Raw genomic sequence first — 22,798 nt, 5'->3', positions numbered from 1 at the left:
TGTGGGAGACCAGGATGGAGTTCTTGGCGCCTGGCTCCTGGCTTTGGGTTGGCCCAGCCCTGGCTGCTGTGACCAGGAGAGTGAACCAGTGGATGGAAGATCTCTCTGTTTTTCCATCTCTCTCTATCATTGTGCTTTCAAATAAAAAAAATATTGAAAAAAGAATAAGAAAGAAAGACATCAGGGAGGACAAAACCTGCCCCAGCCTGTGCAGATGGTGGAAGGGGTCCTTCCACCTGAAGGGAATGGTCCAGAAAAGCCACCCACCCTTCCCAATGCCACTGAGATGGCCACCTCATATGAGCCTTTTAACATGCTTCCCCCAGTCTTCCTCCTGTAGGCTTAAAAAAAATTTTCACTCAAATAAAAACAATCGTACTGAAAAACAGTTTTATATCCCAGCACACTGCATCTGATGCATTCCCCAATGTCATTAACACTTGGTATAAATGATTTAAGGCCACCCTAGTAGCCCATTGTATAGAGGTAGCACAACTGACAACTATTTCAATATAGTTATCTCCTGAATCAGACACAAGTTCTCTCCTCCCTCTCTTTTAAACACACATGTCAATAAACACCTTTCCACACTGGTTTTGTCTGCTTATGTCCTTGGGACTGATGTCTAGAAATGGAATGGCTGAGTTGGAGGTGTGGGTACCACTGGGAGCCTCCCTGGCACATCCAGCCCCCGCCTGCTTCCTGGCAGAACACTGGCTTTGCCCAGATGCCAGCCCCTGGCTTGTTGTAGTGACCCAGCCTAATGAGTTTAAGGCAATCAATGGATGGCGTTCACCTGGGGTCCAAGGGTGGACAGATGACCACGTTGGCTCAGTTGGACTTAGGGGAAGATTCAAATCCGATGCCTGCGGGGAGGGGGGGAGGGTCTTTCTGCCTACCTCCTCCTCTTTCTCCCCCACGAGCCCTCCCCAAAGAGATGACCCATCCCTAGGATCAATACAGTAAGGCTGAGGACAGCACAGCACCCAGACAGAAGGGGCCAGAGGCCATCCCTGGAGTCTGCCTTTCTCTGAGCTCCAGTTTTGAGAGATAATTTATTTTCCATTGCTTAGGCCAGTTTGAAGCAGATACATCCAAAAGCATCTTGCCTGGTACCAGGGCTTAAGTAGTCTTTGGGCTCTTGGAACATATTTCCCAATTCCTTTCCAGAGTATAGAGGTGTACTCTTCCCATTAGCCTCAGCTACAAATATTTAAGCCCCCGAAATCCCAAGACCAATGCTGAGTGCCAAGGACATGGGTAGTGAACCAGGCTGACCCAGTCCTGCCTTCCCAAAGGCTCCAGTCTGGAGACAGACAGTAAATAACTAATTATACAGACAAGTGTTTCATGGTGGCTACCGTAAGTACAGGAAGAGGAGGACGGAGGCCTCTGAGAACACTCTGGAGCAGGGAAGCGAGTGTCTCTGGCTGCTTTGTGCCACAGCAGGGTCCACAGCTGTCTGGACAGAGCAAAGAGCAGAGCCAGCCGCTCGGGCGTGCACCGTGCCCTGCGCCGTCCAGGCTGCATCTCGGCCCCCAGTGCTCCTCCCAGGGCAGCTGCCCACCCCATGGCTATGGGCACTGCTCGACCCTCTGCCATCAGGCCTGTCACCCCGAGGGAGTCTGACTTTTCAAAGGACACAGCAAGGGAGGAAAGCTGGGGGCGGGGGCGGGGGTGGGAGGAGGGTACCACTCTTGCCGAGGAGCAAGACAGTCCCCAGGCAGCTGAGAGCGGTCACCTGGCCTCCAGGTCAGCCTGGCTCCCGCAGGCCTGGCAAATTAGGGCTGACAGAGGAGATGAGTCAAAGCCGACTGACTGTTCCTGCTCAGCCTGTGCCGTGTGCAGAGACCCGGATTGTATTTCTCCACCCGCCCCCCATCAGATTCACCACGAATGGAACATGCCCCTGAACCTTGGCCTGGGATAATCTCTTTTCTGCAGTTTCCAATTCGAGTGCCAGTCCTTGTGCTTTCTTGGGTGTCTGCTTGGCCCTTTGGTAGAAGGTGGGACAGGGGGGTCTGATACCATGCACCTGCCACAGCAGACACCCAGCTGGCTCCTCCCAGTATTTCTGTGGGGCATACAGTTCTCACCACGCTGCAGACGAGCAAACTGCCTCTCCAAGAACAAAGGACTTGCCCGTTCTGCTCAGCTAAGAAGCGAGAAGGCCTGGACTCAAACCCAGGTCTCCTGTTTCCACAGACCGACACCCTCAGCAGCCCCTGTCCCCAGGGCTTTATCCAGAGGGCTCGTTTCCTGAAACTCATGCTCTGCCCAGCAGCTGTGCACTATTTGAGAAAACTGCAAGGGAAGGGTCTACTATGAGAAGCCCCCGCTGTGGGCCAGGTTCCCACCGCTGGGGTGAGCATCCCAGGGCAGCAGAAAGCCCACCCAGGTCACAGCTGGAGAGGCAAGTGCTTCCTGCACAGCCTCCTGGCAGCCTGAGCGCACCACCCCCAGAGGGTGAGAAGCTAAAGGGACAAAATTCCCAAGGCTGCCAACCCGGGGGCTCGTGTTTCCTCATGAATAATGGATGAAACTGACAAGAGACAGCTTGCCATCCAGGACTCTGCACCATCCGGCGCTGTGTGCGCCTCTTCAAACACCCGGGGATCACGCAGGGGGCCTGGAGCACTCCAGAGTGCTTGTGGGAACCCTGCCTGCAGGCCACTTCCCCAAAGGGGGCTTCTCTGGGTCTCAGCTGCCTCAGCCGTGTGCTATAAGGAGTCGGATTCAGTCCTCTAGGCCGGAAAGCTGAGCATGAACTTGTGCTGCAGCGGACGCTCCGGAAGGGAGTCCAGCGCCTTCTCTGGCAGCCAGTTGAGCTCAGGAAGAACAAACCAGCTGTGCGGTCACTCCCAAGCTGTGAGACCACGGGCAGGGGGAAGCGAGGAGGCGGGGGGTGGGCGCACAGTGGGGAGAGGGCTGCAGGACGGAGGATACAGCCTGTCACCTGCTAGGGGTTCTAACCATTGCTCAATGAACCACAGCCTTTCCAGGAAAGTCACTTCGACAATCGCTCTGCCAGGGCCAGCACTGTGGCACAATGGGTTCAGCTGCTGCCTGCAATGCCAGCATCCCATGTGAGCTCTGGTTTGAGTCCCAGATGCTCCACTTCCAATCCAACTCCCTACTAAGGTGCCTGGGAAAGCAGCAGAAGATGACCCAAGTCCTTGGGCCCCTGACACCCACAGGGGAGACCCAGATGAAGCTCCAGGCCCCCTCCTGGTTTTGACCTGGCCTAGCCCTGGCCATTGGGGTATTTTGGAGAGTGAATCAGCAGATGGAAGATCTTTCTCTCTCTGCCTCTGCCTCTCCTTTGTAACTCTGATTTGCATATAAAAATAAATATTATAATATATAGTACATATTATAATATACTATATGATATAATATAATGTATATTATTATATATAATAAATATAAATAATAAATAAATAATAACAATAAAAACAAATAAGAAAACCAAGGCCCAGAATGGGGAAGAGATGCCTTCAGGGTTGCACAGGGAGCTTCAACCCAAGTCCCCTGACTCCTAGGTCCCATGTCACCTGTCTGGTGCTCCCTCCACCCCCCTCACCTGGAAGACAGCTCAAACTCACCGAAATGAGGAGCCTGAGAGTGTGTGCTACACCACGGGGGCTGTGCCCCTCCCAGCAGCACACCACTAAGGCATTTGCACAAGGCTTCAATTAACTCCCACTTCAAGAAACAGGGTGAGGGCAGTCAGGGCAGGCTCCCGGGAGGAGGTGATCCGGTAAAAGGGTCTGGAAGGGAAGAGTAGAGCTTAGAGGAAAGGCTAGGGAAGACATTTGTCCTGAGGGGTTTCTAGTAGCTGTAGGCTATTGTATTGGATGGATTCTGGAGATAGCTGTGGGGCCCTGAGCAAATCATTTAAAGTGTCTGATTCTCTCTTTCCTCCTTTGTGAAAGGAAGTGGTCTAACATCTGGGCCCTCCCAATCTGCCTTTAGGCACTTTATTTTTTTGTTCAAAAATTTATTTATTTATTATTTGAAAGGCAGAGTTACTTAGAGAGACAGAGAGAGTGATCTTTCTCCACTGGTTCACTCCCCAAATGGCCACAATGGCTAGGGCTGGGCCAGGCTGACCCCAGGAGCTAGGAGCTTCATCCAGGTCTTCCATGTGGGTGGCAGGGGCCCAAGGACTGGGAGTGGAGCAGCTGGGACTGGAACCTGGTGGCACTCACACGCGATGCTGGCAGGATCATCACAGGTGGTGGCTAAACTCGCTGTGCCACAACGCTGGCTCCCTGCCGGCACTTTAGCGTCAGACTGCTGAACTCCACAGGAAGAACTAAGACAGGACCAATCCCCAAGGGGCTCCAGACCCTGTTCTTCCTTTGTGTATCCCCCCGATTAGTGAGGTCCATGTCTCTCCCCAGAGGCTGTGACATGCCCAGCAGTGGGGGCAGGGGACACTCCTGGCTCTGCCCCCAGTAAGGTATTCAACTTCTCTGAACTTCCATGTCCTGTTCTATCAGATGGCAACCACTACCCCGTGCCCGACCCTTCCAGGCTGGACTCAGGATCAGGCGGGCCAGCGAGGAGATAAAACACGACAGGGTCAAACACCTAGATCTGGGGCCAGCACTGGCCTAGCAGTTAAGTCGCCATTCGGACTCCTGCATCCCGTATCAGGGTGCCCGGCTTTGAAGCCTGGCTCCAGCTCCTGATTCCAGCCTACTACTAACACGGATCCAGGGAGCCAGCAGTGATGGCTCAAGGGACTGGGTTCCTGCCACCCATATGGAAAATCTGGGTGAAGTTCCTGGCCTGGCTCCTGGCTTTGGCCCAATCCAGGTCATTGCACTCTTCTGGGGAGTGAACTAATGGATGAGAAGTCTGTCTGTCTGTCTCTCTCTTGCTCTCTGCTTCTTAAATAAGAAATAAAACCTAGATCAGCCATTGACAAGCCGTGACAGAGGGTTTCTGTAACAAACTCCATGAGCCTACACAAGGTAAAAGACTGTCCAGTTGTTAGCTCTTACTGGTCTGAAACCCACAGCAGGTGCAGCCATGTTAGGGGAGGGTGCAGAGACTAAGAGGACAGCCTCCCACTGAAGCCCCAGGTGCTGCCGGGTCAGCGTGGGACTAGGGTCCTGCTGCTCTCAGTTGAGGAGGAGAACCATGAAGCTGTGCCAGCCTCTCAGCTCTAGATCCCTTGCTGGATTGCTGGGTCTGGCATTTGAGACTCCTGCCCCACCCCTAAGCCAGCACCAAGCCTACCTCCCACATCCCCCACGGGTTGTGTCAGAGGTCAGGGCCTGCATCCAGAGAGGGGGCGTGGGGGACCTCTGGGCTCTAATGCTTCCCTTCCTCACCCGGTGAGAGATGGGAGTAATGGGGGTCGGTGTGGGTCGGGAGGAGCAGGCTGGGCTATGGAAGCACACCCAGCCAGAGTAGGCAGCACCCCGATTGTGTGGACCTTTGTCACCCCAGTCCAGGCTTGCACATTCACACACACACACACACACACACACACGGGGAGAGCCACCACAGGGCATATCACACACAGCCACACATGTGACACACGACATGTGTCCATCACACATGTGCAGATACTCACCTCTCTCCTAGCTACCCACTCACATAGAGGCACAGAGAAGCTGCTAGCGGCGCCCACACACTCACAAGTGCATTCCCAAATGCACACACTCACCCCCACAGCCCCTGCCCAGAGAGGCCCCAGGCTTCCAAGGCAGGGCAGCAGGACGCGTCTCACCCTGAGCGCGGGCTGCTTCGGCGAAAGCGCACGCACCGGCTCGGAGCAGGCAGCTGCGCCAGCTTGAACACTCACGCACTCAGACACGCGGCAGCCCGCAATCTCACCCCGTGGGCCCCCGTCTCTGCCACCCTGGACAAAGGAGCTCATCGGTGAGGTCTGTGGCGAGGAGACGAGAAGGCTGGCAGGGAGCAGCTGCTGTCACCATGGCTACCAAGCTGACCCACTTCTCCTTCACCCAGCCTGGCCCACCCAGCCCGGGCAAGGCAGGCTCGGGCAGCTTCGGGCAGGTGGGTCCTCTCCCATCTGAGGCTCTGGTAAGGGATGCCTTGAGCACAGCCCTCAGGGGAGCAGGCTGCTGGAGCCCTGTAAGACCCAACACCGGGCTTGCTCCAGCACCAGGATCTCTGGCCCCAGGGAGACATGGGGCCCTGGACGCATCCCTAGGCACAATGCTCACTGCAGTGCAGGGGCTGGTGTGGCCAGGTCCCAACCTGTGTCCCCAGACTGCAAGGGCTCAGGACATCCAAGAGTCAGGCACACCCATGGCTGGGTGAGCCCTGGCCCCTGCTCAGAACAAGGCTCCTGAAGTCAAAGCTGACCCTCAGGGGTCATGGCCAGGCCTCCCTCAGCCAGGGGGCTCCTGAGGACTTGGTCTGGGACTTAGAAGAACAATGCAGCATGGACAACCCCACCTTGGGAGGAGCTTACAAAGCAGAGTGAATCTCTCCTGCTTGACCCCACCCTGTAGCTCCCCGTCTCCTTCCTTATGAAGGAGAAACCCCTTTGCAAGGCCCACAGCCCGTGTCACCTGGCTCCTGTCTTCCTCTCCCAGCTCCCAGCTTGTCCCAGGCCTCTTGCACCTGCTCTGTATTCCGGCCGCATTTGTTTCTTTTCATTCCTCAGAAGTGCCACTTTGGGCTGGTGTTGTGGCTTTAGCAGATAAAATCGCTGCCTACAGTGCCAGAATCCCATATGGGTGCCAGTTCAAGTCCTGGCTACTCCACTTTTTTTTTTTTTTTTTGACAGGCAGAGTTAGACAGTAAGAGAGAGACAGAGAGAAAGGGCTTCCTTTTTCCATTGGTTCACCCCCCAAGTGGCCACTACAGCCAGCGCATTGAGGCCAGCGCACTGCGCCGATCCAAAGCCAGGAGCCAGGTGCTTCCTCCTGGTCTCCCATGCGGGTGCAGGGCCCAAGCACTTGGGCCATCCTCCACTGCCTTCCCGGGCCACAGCAGAAAGACTGGAAGAGGAGCAACTGGGACAGAATCCGGCACCCAACCGGGACTAGAACCCGGGGTGCCGGCGCCACAGGCGGAGGATTAGCCTAGAGAGCCGCGGCACCGGCTGGCTACTCCACTTTTGATACAGCTCTATGCTATGGCCTGGGAAAGCAGTAGAGGATGGCTTAAGTCTTTGGGCCCCTGCACCCACGTGGGAGACCCAGAAGAAGCTCCTGGCTCCTGGCTTCAGATCGGCCCAGCTCTGGCCATTGTGGCCAATTGGGGAATGAACCAGCGGATGGAAAAGACCTCTCTCTCTCTCTCTCTCTCTCTCTCTGTCTCTCCTTCTCTCTCTGTGTAACTCTGACTTTAAAATAAATAAATAAATCTTTTAAAAATTTTTTTAAAAAGTGCCACTTTGCCTTCTGTCTGCGCAGAACCCTGCTCTCCAGCCCATGCCCACTCCTGTGCCCTGAGGCCCCACCTTTGTCTGCCCCTGGGCCTTCACCTGCCCGTTCCCTGGTTGGAGGCCATTTCCAAGGAGAGTTTTCCCAATGAGGTTGGGGTCCCCGTGGTGCTGCCCCCGCACTCCAGCACGGCCCTGCCTGCTACAGGCTGAGGTGGACTCCAGCACCCCAGCAGGTAGCCTTGTTTGGGAAGTGAGCGGCTGCAGATGTGGTTAGGTGAGACGAGGACAGGCCGGAGTGGGGTAGGTCCCTAATCCACGTGACCAGTGTCCTTAGAGAAAGACCATGGGGACAGAGCTATGGGGGAACACCATGTGACAATGGAGGCAGAGTGGAGTGATGTGTCCACAGGCCAAGGAATGCCAGCTGTCACCAGGCCTGGACCAGATCTGCCATCACAGCTCTCACCTTGGTCTCTGACCTCCAGCCTCTAGAAAGGGAGAGAATAAAGTTTCTGTTGTTTTAAGCCCAGTGTGTGACACTTTGTTACAACTGCCCTGAGAATGAAGGCTTGCTGTCCTTAACCTGTTCTGTGCCCACCTCCCAAACCCACCTGCTGGCTGGGGGCTCTGTACCACAGGAGCCATGTCGGCTCCCACACCCCAACACCTCGTCCCTGGCCAGGCCTGCCAGGGACTCTGGACATCATTGCCGAATGAGAGTGGCAATCTGCACGGCGGTATCACCAGCATGTAGAGCTGGAGAGCAGAACTCTGAGTCATTTTTATTTTCTTGATGTGACATATTGTGTTTTCTAAAGTTACTACTTTAGAAACTATATTAATGCTATAATGAAAAAACAAAAATACATATTTTTCTTTTCAAGCATATTTTATTTTATATGAAAATAGCAGACATTTCCACCAGCATGTGTTTTGTGAAGTGGGAAAAGTTCTGCTATCTGCTTAATAATTGCTTCTTGGATGACTAACTGATTGCTACACACATCGCTAGAGGACTTTCCGGCATCAGATTCACAGAGCTGGCGCTCTGGGGCCCCTCGGGGTGTGGATTACAGGAGGGGAGGAGCCCAGGCAGGGGACACATCCCCTTGGCCATCTCCACCACTCACCCCATCCCATAGTTGTGTGGCACCTGTTAGCTGCTAAACTTGACACTTGGGAATACCACCAGTCCTGGCCCAAGGCCACCCCTAAACAAAAACAAGACCCTGCCCCCATGAAAGCACCATCCAGGGCTCCTCAAGCTCATCTGTTCACACGAATGACCAGAGGGTCTTGTGGGAATGCAGATTCTGACCCCAGGGCTCACAGGTGGAACCTCAGCACCTACAGTTCCAGCAGGCTCCCAGTGATGCCCGTGCTACAGGTCCGTGCACCACACGAGGCACCGAGAGGCAAAGATAAAATACTTTGTTCTGCAAGAGCAAACACTTCAGCACATGAGTGAGCAGAGAAGGCCTCCCAAGGAGCTCAAAAGATGGGGTTGGGTGGGGGGTTGGCGCTGTAGTGCAGCAGGTTAAGCCACCACCTGTGACACTGGCATCCCATATGAGTGCTGGTTCAAGTCCCAGCTGCTCTGCTTCTGATCTAGCTCTCTGCTAATGCACCTGGGAAGGCAGCAGAAGTTGGCCCAAGTACCTGGGCCCCGGCCACTCATGCGGGAGACCCAGATGGAGTTCCAGACTCCCGGCTTCAGCCTGGGTCAACCCTTGCAAATGACCACTACAGCCTTTTGAGGAGTGAACCCAGTGGAAAGAAGATCCCCCCCCATAACTGCTTTTCAAATAAATAAATAAACCTTTATATATATATATATATTTATGTATATATATCTATATATTTGGGGCTTGGAGAGGCAGAAGTAGCTCTAAAGGAAAGAGATGGGCACTACTGGGACTGTGCGGAAAGAACACGTGTCGGAGGCTGGTGAGCAGAGCAGAGCAGCTGGAGCAGGAGGCAGGTACGGATGTGGAGGAGGGGCCTGGGAAGGGAGGCTGGAACAGTCGATGAAAGGCTCTGGACGCGGAGCTGAGAAGCTTGGCTTTAATCCTGCAGGAGTGAAGTCTGACATGATTTAGATGTGATGTTTCCCAGAGCTCAATCTGACACTGAGCGCATAACCAGAAGAAAGCCCGACAGCAGGGAGAGCCCAGGAGGCTGCTGTAACCCTGCAGGTAAGAGGGCCGCGCTGCTTCAGACCAGACCTGCCTGTGACGAGTGGAAAGGGGTGGCCGGGAGTCATGGTGGTGTTAGCGGTTGCCTAGGGTTATTAAAGGGATAGAGTAGGCAAGAGGGGAAAAATGGAATCCAAGATCTTATACATGATGAGCAGGGGCTGGAAGGCACCACCAGCAGAGCCTGAGGTCCCAGGGGAAAAAAACCTGGCTTAAGAGGAAGAAGAATCCCCCACTTTAGTCCCGGGAGTCGGAGATACCTGTGGCGCTCCCACATAGAGGCACTGGGCAGGCAGGGCCACTGGAGCTCAGCGGGGCAGCACAAGCAGGCAGGATTTGGGTGTGTTTCCCAAAGCAGGGCGAGGCTGGGTGGGAGGGGAATGCCCAAAGGGGAAGACAGATGAGGAAAGCCGTAAGGTGCAATACCTACAGTTACAGGTAGGGGGACAGTGCATGCACTCAAGCAGGGAGGAGCAGTGGTTAAAAGTAGGGGAGAAGTGGGCTTTTAGCCTAGTGGTTAAAACACTGTGAAGACGTGTCCCACATTGGAGTGCCTGGCTCTGGACCTGGACTCCAGTTTCCACCTAATGCATACCCTGGGAGGCAGTTATGGTGGTTCCAATAACTGGGACCTTGTCACCCACAGTGGGGGAACCTAGATTGAATTCCAGCTCCAAGCTTTGGTCTAGTACAGTCCTGGCTATTGTGGGCATTTGGAAAGTGAACCAGCAGACAAATGGGAGCTCTGTCTATTTGTCTGTTTGCCTTAAAAAAAAAAAATGTAGGCCAGAGAAGATGCCGTAAGTGAACAGATGGCCAATTTGGCGACTCTACAACACCCTGATGTTCAGACCAAGGAGAGGCCTCCCAGTCCAGGATGCAGGAGGGAGGCCAGGAGATACCCTGACTCTCTAGGGGCAGGGGAAGCCCAGGGCTGAGAAGGAGCACAGTTTGAAAGGGAATTGAAAGGAAAGCAGAAGTTGCAGTGGGGGAAAGGGGGCTGGAACCCCTGGGGAAGGTCTGGGCTGCAACAGGATCCCTAGTGCCTTATTCCAGCTCAGTCCTAGTACAGGAAGGGCACAACACCCACACACACGCACACACACACATACACACACACATGCACCTGCACACCTGAGTGGCTACGGAACTCCCAGGGCAGAGCTGAAACGGTAGGGGGAGAAGTCAAAGGATGGAAGCCAGATTGCTGCTCAGCGCACAATTTATCCTTCCACTGAGACTCTTTGGGGAGCGAGCAGGGGCACAACTAACAATCACACCATACCACAGTTATGAGTTAGGACTGTCCCAGGCCAACCCAGCCATATGGTCACCCCAGCCACGGGGGATACTGGATCCCAATAAGACGCCCATCTGGTTCCTCTGCTTCCCTTGCCAGATGAGAAGGGACACGCAAGCTCATGCTGAGAGGCAGAGGCCTGGCTGAGGGTGCCGGTGGGAGGGCCTGACACCGACTCCCGGTAGGCGTGGCAGCACCACGGACAGCGGCCGGCGCGCTGCCTGACACCCCGCCTCCAGCCCGGCCGCCTGCGGCCCTGATCAATATTTCATGGGGCAAGGGCTCCGGTTACCAGCCCCGCGCCGGGCCGGAAGGCGCCGCCGCGTCCGCGGTCTGCCCTAGAGACCCTCTTTGAGAACCCAGCACAGCGACTTCCCCACCCCCACGCAGACACCGCCCCTTGGAAGGCCACTGCATTCCGTGTACCCTTTCCAGCTACAGACCCGTGTGCATGCCACACACCTTCCCTTTGCCCCTGAGACAGACCAGGGAGTCAGACATAAGCTGTACAATTGACGTACACAAAGCAGTAGACACACCCCACACCCAAGCAAGCAAGGCACCAGAGGCAGGCAGACACAGATACATAGACACACAAGTACACGTCACAGTCACATTACATGGAGATGTAGACCCCTGAGGTCCCCACACACATCACACACACACACATCCAGGAGATACCCTGCACATGCAAAGTCACAGAAACTGTGTTATAGAGACCACACACACCTCATGTGACAATACTTTCAGCACCCCCCCCCCCACACACACACACATAGTGCCTTCACAGAGACCTCAGACACTCAGCAAGGATGCAGGATCCGCTCTGTCCAGGCCTGCCCGCCCCCCGCCCCAGGCACTGTCCTGGTGCCCAGGCCACGTCCTCACAGTGAACAATGTGCTGGGGAAAGGGCAGATGGGACTCTCTCTCTCCCATCTCGGCCTTGGCCCTGGTCCCCAGCCCTGTGGCTGAATCCACTGTGTCCACTAGGGCTCCTGGGATCTGTGCCCAGTGTCCAGAGGGAGGCAGGCAGGGCACCAAGAGGTGGAGAAAGCAGGAACAGGGACTTTTGAGACTTCAGAGCCTAGGGCATGAAGCTCCAGGGACAGCCTGGCCCTCACCTGCAGCTCCCGAAGCTTCCCTGCTCTCTGGGACTCTGGGCATCTAGGAAGCCCTGAGGCCCAGCTGTGCCTGGGGACCAGAGGAACCATGGAGTCTGTAGCTCCAGCCACCCCAGGAGCTGTGTAAAGACCATGACATACAACAAACAACAACTGGCCTCAGAGATAAGGGGGCACCCTACCCCCCACCCATGCACCCCCAACTCCAGGAGCCCCCCTCTCAAGCAGGTTATAGGAACAGTGGCACAAATTCTCCTTCCTTTAGGACAATCACACCAGAGTACAGGCTTGGACTTGTGTGAGCAGAGGAGAAGCAGAGAGGCACAGAGCAAGGAGAGGCCCCCAAACTCATCAGGTGGGGGGAAGGCACCTTCAGGGTCTACTCTAGGTGACAGCCCACATCTCTGCCACCCCAGACCACGCCCCACTTACCACTCACCCGCGCAACACCGCATGCCACTCAACAATTTCTGCCATGGCTACTTTTAACTTAAACGCATCTATTTTTAATAGAAATGGTATTGCTACTGTAAGTGAAAAAGCCAATATAACATTTTAATAAATAGAAAGGGGCAGTAAGATAAATACAGTGAAAAATAAAGCTAATGCTATGAAATCTTAGCTGCGTGGAGTGGCCAGCCAAAGCTGCCAGCCTCGTCCGAGATCTTTCTCGGTTAGAAAGTGGGGACAGAAAGTGTTAGGAAGTTGTTCAACACACACTAGCAACTACACTGACATTTTCTCTCTGGGCCAATCTTGGACTTGACAGAGCTGAAAAGGACAAGCTTCCTCACCACGCGAGCCAGTGTCACTCAACATGAGTCACTGACCGTCACCGCGGTCCTGCTGAGGGTAGCAGTGTACACTCCGGGGAGCTGTGGGCCTGCCTGCCTCTTGCTGAAGCCTGGACCCCCTGGCCAGCTACTACCCGGTTGCCACAGCCCATCTGGTAATAACCACCCTTGGGAAACTGCTCAGTTCTCAGTTACAAATTGGCATCAGAGCCCCCATCCAATGTGAGCCTCATGGCAGGAATTGTCATCCCCATTTCTGAATAAGCAAAGTGAGGCTCAAAGGTGGAAGAGATGTGTCCAAGGCCACAGGACCATGCACTTGCTGTTCCCTCAGCTTGGGATGCCTCCCCACCCTGGCTTTGTCTCCCTGCAGAATGTCCTGTATTCCGCAGGGTGGGCTCAGCTGGCATCTTCCACAAGGAGGGTGGATCCATGAAGAGGAGAACCTTGGCTCCCACCCACCTGCCTTTTCTATTCTACCTGCATCCCCTGCCTCGCTGTTGGGAGCCCTTGCTCTGGGCTGGCGGAGCAGTGGGGCCAGAGGAAGAGTGGTGACCGGGGATCTGCCCGTGAGGCCCTCCTAACCCCGATGGGCAAGTGAGTAGGTAGCTGAGGGTAAAAGCCATGAGTAGCTTTCATTCTGGAGTCACTGTGCTGTGCGCTCCTGGCCTATGGATGCCACCTCTCTGAACCTCAGTTTCCTTGTCTGTTAAATGGGACAGTGGACATGCCCATGTTACAGGGTGTGAGGATTAAATGAGATGATGCGTGAACACGGCACACAGTAAGTGATCAAAACTGTTCAGTGCTTGGGATGTATGAAGTCAATATGGGTATAGAATGCCTGGCTGGGGAAACTGGGGTAGGTGTGCGATGGGTTTTCACTGAGGAAAGGAAATGAATGAAGTTTAGAGAATGAATAAGTTTGCTAAGGAAAAGCTTTGACTGCTCAAGCCTCCCTCTCCCCCTCCCCATTCCAAAGCGAGGTAAGGAAGTTCAGGCTCTCTCTCTCGCTCTCTCTCTCTCTCTCTCTCTTCCTGCTCAGGCCTCTGAGTTACCTGTGACAGGTTCTTCAGAGCCTGCCCTGTGCACTACCGCCCCAGGAAGACTCCCGGTTTAGTCACAACTCCAGGCCCCCTTTCTCCAGATGAAAGGCTGGGGCTCAGACCCAAAATGCTGCACCCACCTGGCACCTTAGGGACTCCAGGAGATGTCTTGGCATCCTTGGCCAGCTAGCAGAGATGCCCTTTCTCTGAGGTTGCACCAGTAGCCGTGTTTGCATGGCTGACTGTGATCCTTTCCCACAGGCTACAGCTGATTGGACTACAGTGGGCACCTGACCCTCTCACAGCCAATCGGATCCTCTTCTGGGAGCTTGAGATTGCATCAGTCATGCCCTGAGTTCCATTTTTGAATCTGGCTAGAACCAAGGGACACAATACAGGAACCACAGGTGGCCTAGGACCAGGAAGTCAGAGAAATCCAGTCTGTAGTGACAGAAAGGCAAGAGTGGCCACGAGGGCACAGAGTGGCTGCTTCAAGTTCTTCTGGCTTTCCAAACCCTAGCTTCCCCTCAGTTCCCAGGAATCCTTGTCCTCATTAAAAAAAACAAAACAAAGCAAAACAAAAATCTCCTTTATTACTGAAGCTGGTTTGACTGGGTTTCTGTATATAAGCAAAGACCTAATTAAGACAGGAGAGAAATTGGGAGCTAGAGGTACAAAGATAAACAATCTTGAAAAAAAAAAAGTTACTGTGCTTGCACTGGAGGAACCAGCAAGGAAGAGAGGTAGACCCCCGAAGGAGCGTGGCCATGGACCTGCCGGCGACTCTGACCAGGGAGCGTCGGAAGGCGCTTCCGGGGGAAGGTGGCAGCTGAGCCCACCCTGCGGAATACAGGACGTTTTCCAGGGAGACAAAGCCGGGGTGGGGAGGCATCCCGAGCAGAGGGAACAGCAAGTGCAGATGCACAGAGGCGCAAAACAGCCTGGCATGCTACAGGAACTGCCGGGAGTTCAAAGAGTGGCGGGGAAGCAGGGGAGATGAGACGGGGCAGATCACAACGGGCTTTGAATATCATGATAAGAAGCCGAGGCCTTTTCCTGGCAGCAATGGGGAGCTATTGAAGTATTTTAAGTAGCAGGGGGTGACAGGGTCAGTTCTGTTTTGGAGGGATCGCTTTGGGCTGTGCGCAGGGAGGACTGGGAAAGGCAGGCCCGGAGGCAGAGAGCCCAGCGAAGATACTGCACGGCAGCAACGGCTGGTCCCTTCCTTCATTCACTAGACAGCTCACTGCGCACCTACTGTGTGCCAGGACTGGGCGGAACAGCCTTCCCGACCTCACAGAGCGTGCAGTCCAGCAGGTGAGCAATTCCAATACCCTGAAGAAGGGCCAGGTCCCATGGAGGTAGGGGGAGGCGGGCGGTTTAGTCGCAGGTTTTTAGGCTTCCCGGCGGAAGCGACGTGCAAGCTGGTGCTGAGCTGGTGTCTGCCTGAAGGATAAGTAGGAGTTGGCAGGGCCGAGGAGGGGGCGTGCGTTTCAGGATTGGGGACAACATGTGTGGAGTCCAGCAGCCGAGGGAGAGGGAGAAGGGTACAAGATGCTACAAAAAGGTAGGCAGGACCAGATCACACAGAGCCTTGGAGACGTCAGTGAGTCTGGAGTTTATTCTAAGAAGTCCTGGATGTTTTAAGCAGGGATATGACACAATCAAATGTTTAGCTTTATTAGATCATCTGGCTACAGCGTGCAAATGGCATGAAGTAGGGCAGGAGTACAAAAGACAGGTAGGAGGCAGAGGTAGCAGGCCGGGTGAGAGCCCACAGGGGCCTGGTGGGGGGCAGCGGGCAGGAGGAGCCCACAGACTCCAAAGAGAACCAGCAGGACTGGCTGAGGATTGGCTGTAGGATGTGGGGGTGAGGGAGAGGGAGGTGTCCAGGAGAACTTGCAGCTTCCCAGCTTGAGCAAGTGGGCGGATGATGGTGCCGGAGAGGAGCCGGGGACCTGGAGGCACAGCAGAGGTGGGCGGGGGGAGCCGGGGCCCTGGGCTCTGCACCTAAGGCTGATCGCCTGTGTGAGACATCTGAGGGTGGTCCAGGGAGCACTCGGACCTTCAGAAGAGATCATTAAAGTCAAGAAGGCGAATGGGATGACCTGGGGGTGGGGAAGAAGCAGGGACTACCGTGAAAAGGGGAGGATGGGGTTCAGGCAGCCCCGAGGAGCCACGGCCGCAGCAAGACCCGAAGACTGAGGGCCCAGGAGCTCTGAGCTTGGAAAATCAGAACCACGAAATCCAAAGGTCAGCCTCTCTCAGCCCCAGAACAACTGGCTCTGGCTCCCCGTCTCCTGGCCAAGCATCACCCACCCACAGAGAAGACACTGTTCCCTTCTGCTCTGCACCTTTGTCCCCTCTGGGGAAACTGCACCTGGGCCTCCAGGCACTGCCTCCCAGGCGATGCCCTGGTCCGGGCCTGCACGCTGTAGTTGAAGCCCAGCCTCTTGACAGCTGCGTGACCGGCCACATAACATCCGTGTCCCCATCTCTACAGTAGAGACGATGATAGTACCTACCTCACAGGGCGGCTGAAGATGTGTATGTAAAGTGCTTAAACTAGCACACAGTAAGCACTAAATAAATGTTGCTATTATTAACATCCACCCACCTCAGGACAGTTAGTCATGCCCTCCACCTTGTGCGTCCTCCTCTCAGGCCCTCCGTGCCTTTTCCTTCCCCCTACCCGATTTGTGGGTTACATAATGCGCAGGGCCCAGTGTGCAAGGGAAAAGGCAGGACCCTGTGTTCCAAAGTATCAAGAATTTCAAGATGGTGACAGCAGAACATTCCACCAAGCGTGGATCCTTCTAGGCACAGGACCCCGTGTGACCACAGCCTTGAAGCCCTAGGCCTGATGCAGGGTCAGTGCCACCCGCATGCAGTAGCCAAAAGGCTGTGGGCATTGTACTGCGGCTCTGATTCCCAATCAGAACTTCACTTTGTCCTTCCCAAAGAGGGAGTAACCATCACCGCCATGGTCAGCGACGCCGTGCCTTGCCAAAGGTCACCCAGCACAGGAACAGCAGAACTGGGATGTGCACACGGGCCAGCATGTCTCTCGCCCTGTGGCTTCCCCAGGGAGGTTGGGAGAACTTGGTCCCAAGGGCCGTGCTGAGATGCCGTTCAGCCCCGAGAGAAGGAGCCGGAGGGACTGGGACTGGCCCCTTTCCCTCCCGGGGTGAGCCACGTAAACAACCCTTCCCTGGGTGCCAAGGCTGCTGTGCACAGGGGAGGGGGTAGGAGAAGGCAGAAGTCGCTGGGGAGAAGCCTCAGCCGGAGGGCCACAGGCCCCAGCCCCTACCCTGGAAACCTGGCCTGGCCTCCTCTGCTTAAAACCCTCTGGGGGACGCTGTTGGCCTCGGTATAAACTCCGGCCTTCAGCACCCAGCTAGAACAGGCCGGCCTGGCCTGGCTGTCTGGGCTTGCCCCGTCCTCCCCTCCCCCACTGCTTCTGTCCTCCCACAATGGCATGGCACCTCTCACACCTCAGCGGAGACGGAGAGGTCACCAGCCAGGAAAGCACCGCCAGGGACAGGGACAGGAGCTTCCCTTTCAACACTTGTCACAGGTGTCATTACCTGCTCTGGGTCATGCGCCCGCCAGGATGCCAGCTCCCCGGGGCAGAGGGCCACGGCTTCCAGCGCTTGGTCTAGGGGAGGGACCCAGGGACTGACTGCCCCCTCCTGCCACAGAGGCAGGGGCGGGGCGTTCTTTCCCCCTTCTCTCCGTTCCTCCCCAACTCTCTTCCTTGTCCATGCATCTTACAGTCAAGGTCTGCGGAGCCCAAGCCCGCAAAGGGAAGAGGGCCACCTTGGCAGGTGCTGCACTGCCGCCTCCTCCATGGCTTTTCCTCGCCACCTTCCTGGGGTGGGGCAGTGCTCAGGTCAGTCATTTCTGTTCTTCCAGGGAAGAGGCCAACCGCCTCAAGTGCTAACAGGCTAGAAGTGAAAGACACAGCACTTGAACCCTGGGCTGTCTGATGCCCACGTGCCTGGTCTCTTCTCTGCCCCAGGCCACCCACCCAGTCCCTAGGACTCACTGTTCACCTGCAACCAGAGCACCACTCTTTCTAGCCGCCACCCCCAGTCTACTGACACCCCAGCGGGCGCAGTCCCCATTGGGTATGCAGTTTGCCATTGTAGCAGACCCCACTGCTGGAGAGAGACCAGTGCAAACCACCCCTCCCCTGGGTCAAAAAATACCAGTGTGGGAGAAACGCCCCCAAGTCAGCCAGACACGAAGAGGGGGACACCCCCTTGGGAGCAAAATGCCAGTACGCCAGCAGAATGCCAGCAGGAGAGATACCCTTGTAGCCAGCAAAAGGCCAAGTGAGAGACGCTTCCCTACGCCCACCTCCGCCTGGGCCCATGACATGGGCAGGGGGTGCCCAGAGAGCCAGTCCGTCCTCCAAGGTGGTGCTCCCAGGTGGGAGGAGGCACTGGGGCTGCGGTTGCCTGGGGGCAGACTCAGGTGAGAGTTCCTGCATGGTGCTAATGAAATCAACCACCAGCCTGCCCCCCTTCCCCAGGGACCCTCCAGGCTCCAGCTGATGCAATGCCCAGGCCCAGTAATTGTTTTCTTCCCTCCTTAAAGGGCCAGCTGCTACTGCAGCTGCAGACATGGCCCAGGCCCCTGACAGACCCCACAGAGCTCAGCACCTGGGCAGAGGGAGGAGGAGTCCAGAGGGTGGCAGCTTCGGGCCTGGGCTCCACAGAGTAAAATCCAATTAATGTCCAGAGAGCAGAAGCCCGGGGTGAGCAAGGAAGGAGGGAGAGAGAATAGTTAAGACAGTGACACAGACCACATGCCCCGAGGGAAGGGACTGTGTTCCCTGCTGGGTCCCCAGCACCTGCCTCCCGCCTGCCTGCCCCAGCAAGTGCTTGGCTCCTGAGGTCAGCAGTTGCCCAGGGAGCTCTGCTCTGTGTCAGGCACCAACCTCAGCAGCTCAGATCCACCATTATCACCGACTGCTCCCAGCAGACCTAGCCGGTGCGGCCGTTTTACTGAAAGATACTCAGAGAGGGGAAGTGACTTCCTGATTATCACACAGCCACAAAGTGGCAGAGCCTAAGTTTGAAGCCAGGTGTAACCAACCCTGCAAAGAGCCAGGTAAATGTGGAACCCCGGGGCTGCAAGACCCTAATCCAGGCAGCGTGGCACAAAGGGCATTGCAGGGGTCTCTGGGCCCTAAACAAACTCTGAAGACGTGGTGCTTGGATTCAGGACAGGTTGTACGGGCCCCCTCCCATCCCCACGCCCAACCTGAGAATGTCCCCTTAGGCTGCCCACATACCCCGAGGGACAGTTGGCAGCTGCCTGATTACAGACTAATTGGTGGCTGGCAGTGACTCTGAGGATGGCCTGTTAACTGTGACCAGGCTCAACCCAGAAAAACCCGCTTGCCACCACTTCAGACCCCAAACCCAAGGACCCCAGGCTGAAGAAGTCGTCATGGGTAGAGCACTGGACCTTCCTCCCCACATCCAGACAAGGCCGTGTGATCAGGGCTCCACACTGCCATTCACCCAGACCCCCAAGCAGGCCTGAAGAGCCACATTCAAACAGCTCCCAAGGGGCAAGGCCAGCCAGTGCCCCTTGTTCTCTGGCCTTGGGTATGGCATTGCCACCCCCTCCAGAGCCACGAGAACCATGGACTCTCTCAGGCCCAGGACACTGTGGGGGAAAAAAACAAACCCAGTGCTCAGGGCTGGTGATGTACGGTGCGTGATGTGCGCATGGGGGCGGCTGGGTGGGAGACTTGGACATCCTCTTGCTCACCAGGAGGACAGCTTCCCCAGCCTCCCGGCGGCCTGCACCCCACGCCCCATCACCTCTTCTGGTCCAGGCAACCAGGGGAAGAGAAGACGCCCAAGTCTCCCACCAGGGGTCCTCCCTGCACCTCGAACTCCCCACCATGCTACTGAGAGGCTGCCTTTCCGAGCTTCGCAGATGCCCCTCGCTCCCACCCTCGGGCTGGAGCGACACCATCCCTTTTCTTTCGTGGGCTGGGGAGGTCCTCTGGGCACCACGGTGGTGTCAGGTTGGGTGGAAAAAGTGGCCGCTTCCCAGCCAGGGCACAGGCAGGAGGGAGGAAGGCAGGCTGCCTTCCAGCTCCCTTTCCAGGAGGGATTTTAAGCACTTTCCAAAAAGGCCATGCGAGGCAATGCTGTTGAAGCCAGGGCCCCAGGTGCTCTGAGCATCAGCAAAGAACTCAAGACTGGGAGGCCCATACCCCATTTTCCAGGCCCTCCTCCATGCCCCCCTCTCCCACCTTAGCCCCTGTCCCCGAGCCATCCCACTCACTGCGCCCTTCCCCGGCCCCGGCCCCCGCCCCTGCCCCAGACCCTGCACACTCGCATCCCCACGCCGCGCTTCACACCCAAGTCCCCCTCCCCCCGTGGACCCCCGGACCTCTGCAGCCCCCTCCCCACGTCCACTCCCAGGCGGGCAAGGCCTACCGACTTACCCGGAGGTGAGGCCGGGGTCCAGACAGGGAGGGGGGGCTCACAGGCCGAGGCGGCTCCGCAAGGCGGGGCAGGTGCTGCCCCGGGACCCCGCCCCGCGGACCCGGCGGTAGGCGCGGCCCGGCCCCAGGCGGGCGCGGACTCCAAGGGGGTAGGGACGCGGGGCGGGGAGGGGCGGCGAGAGAAGCTCACGGGGGCATCGCCCGCCACCGCGCCGGGCAGCTCCGCTCCGCCCGCCTGCGCTGCCGGCTCCGCAGCCGCCACCGGTCTCAGTCGCCGCCGGGTGCAAAGCCCAAGCCCGAGGCTGGCGGGAGGCGAGGAGGGAGGCGGGGCCTGGCGGGGGCGGGGCCTCTGGCGGTGGGCGGGTCTAGGGCGGGGCCAATGGGGCCTGGACTTTGTGGTGGGCGGGGCCTGGAAGAGTCGGAAGAGTCTGGATTTGTCTGGCCAGGGGCGACTTATAGGAGTGAGGCCTTGCAGAAGTGGCCCTGGGGAAGCCCGAATCCGCTCCTTGTCCCTAGAGTGCTCTTGGGCCCGCCCGTCCCCCGCTCCCTCTGTTCCCTCTCCACCTGTTCTTTCTCATTCTTCCTCCCCTTGGGGCACCCCCAAGACCTCAGGGACAAGCGCGGTGCCCCCTTGCCCTGCCCTGCACCACACCCAGGAGAGTAGGGGGTAACTCACCAACACAGAGGAACCAGCAAGCTCTGAGATGGCAGAGGCTTGCTCCAGGGTGCGCTATGAACAAAGACTTTTCCATGTCTTTTGGACCGAGGGCCAGGCAATCCACCGGTGTCCTGCGCTGAGACCAGGGCTTCTCCTGAGACAGTGATTGTCAACCTACAGAGGCTTGGGGCCCCAGGGGACATTCGACAGTGTCTGGAGACATTTTTGGTGTTCATGGTTGGGGGGTTGCTCCTGGCATCTGGTGAGAAGAGACCTTGGCTGCCGCTGAGCACCCCGCAGGGTACAGGACAGTCTCCGCACCCAAGAATCGCGCCTGGCACCTGCCTACGTGCACCTCCGCAGGAACACCTTGCATGCCGGGTTCCTCTGCATCTGGGACTTGTGAGACACCATGTGAGCACAAAGTCTCTCCTCGGGTCCTGCCTGCCCCAGCTTGCTGTGGGTAACCCTGCTCAGTGCCGTCAATTCCGCTTGCTTCTGGCAAAGTCTGGTCTTGTTAATACTCACTGAAGACAGGAACGCAGTAGTCTCCCTTCTGAGGGCATTTATTTATTTATTTATTATAGATTTTATTTATTTGAGAAGTAGAGTTGCAGAGAGGGAAAAACAGAGAGAGGTCTTCCATCAGCTGGTTCACTCCCCAAATGGCCGCACCGGCTGGTCCAGGAGCCAGGAGCTTCTTCCAGGTCTCCCACAAGACTTGGGCCATCTTCTACTGTTTTCCCTGGCCCTGGCAGAGAGCCCGTGAGGGCACTGATTTAAATATGAATGAGGGTGGGGGAATTACTGGGATTGAAGGAGGCTCCTGGGGACAGCTGGCTGCGTCTCCCGCAGTCCTCATCCTAGCTCATTCCTTCCCTCTTGGCCTGTAAGAAGGATGAACTGAGGCCCTGCAACATGAAGAACTGAAGCCGGGCCCCATAACTGCACACAGATTATTTGTTAAAATCTGCAATTGCAGTCAACAGCGCGCCTAGCCTGGCACTGGGGCCAGGGCAGCAGGGAGGCAGGACCAGGCCAGGGACATGCAGATGGAGGTGGACAGGGCAGAGCCTGGGAGGACGTGGGAGACGAGAGAGGTTCCGGGTTCCCTCTGCGCTCCCGCCTTGGCCCTGTTCCTTTGGAACTGTGGTCCCTTTGCACATCTGATGAAAATGTAGAACTTTCTCTCCAGAGAAATGTGAAAATGTACCTTGTGCTTCTAATTTCAGGGACTCCAAAGCTCCAACTTGGCTTCCAGAATGATGGGGAGGGGGGTTGTTAAGTGCATATAGAAGAATAAACACGCAGGGGAAAGACTCTAGAAAACAGTGCTGAAAAGGGATTCGCCTTACTTGATATTAAAACATACTCTAAAGTCAACACAGTGAAAGCAGTATGGCATTGAAGCAGGACTGGACAGAGCCGTGGATGGATCGAGCCACACAGGGGGATTCAGTGTGTGATAAAGACAGAACTTCACATAAGTGGGGGAGGAGATAGGGCTTTCTGTAAGTGGATGAAATAATTGGCAAGTCAATTGGGAAAATAGAAGAAAACTGTGTCTTTATCCTACACTGAAATAAATTGCAGCTGGAGCACCATGTTTGTTTGTTTGTTTGTTTGTTTTTTGACAGGCAGAGTGGACAGTGAGAGAGAGAGAGAGAGACAGAGAGAAAGGTCTTCCTTTGCTGTTGGTTCACCCTCCAATGGCTGCCGCGGCCAGCGCGCTGCGGCCGGCACACTGCGCTGATCCAAAGGCAGGAGCCAGGTGCTTCTCCTGGTCTCCCATGGGGTGCAGGGCCCAAGCACCTGGGCCATCCTCCACTG

At 56.3% G+C, this 22,798-nt stretch overlaps 1 protein-coding gene across 2 annotated transcripts in view; it reads right to left on the bottom strand.

Annotated features, from left to right (window-relative positions):
- The window catches only part of RIMS3 (regulating synaptic membrane exocytosis 3), a 39,362-nt gene extending 18,733 nt beyond the window's left edge, over positions 1–20,629 (bottom strand). The window contains exons 1-2 of one of the 2 annotated variants that reach the window (XM_051857905.3): positions 20,311–20,629; positions 3,606–3,770 (exon numbers count right to left, since the gene is read on the bottom strand). The gene's annotated coding sequence lies outside the window, so the exon portion shown is untranslated. The remainder of the gene's footprint in view (positions 1–3,605; positions 3,771–20,310) is intronic. The other variant, XM_051857906.3, reaches the window with a different exon arrangement.
- Positions 20,630–22,798: the final 2,169 nt, after the last annotated feature.

Source organism: Oryctolagus cuniculus, chromosome 7 (assembly GCF_051225735.1).
Source record: "Oryctolagus cuniculus isolate XC-2025 breed Fujian yellow rabbit chromosome 7, ASM5122573v1, whole genome shotgun sequence".
In the NCBI taxonomy this organism is placed as follows: Eukaryota; Metazoa; Chordata; class Mammalia; order Lagomorpha; family Leporidae; genus Oryctolagus; species Oryctolagus cuniculus.
This window is presented reverse-complemented; position numbering and strand designations above follow the sequence as displayed.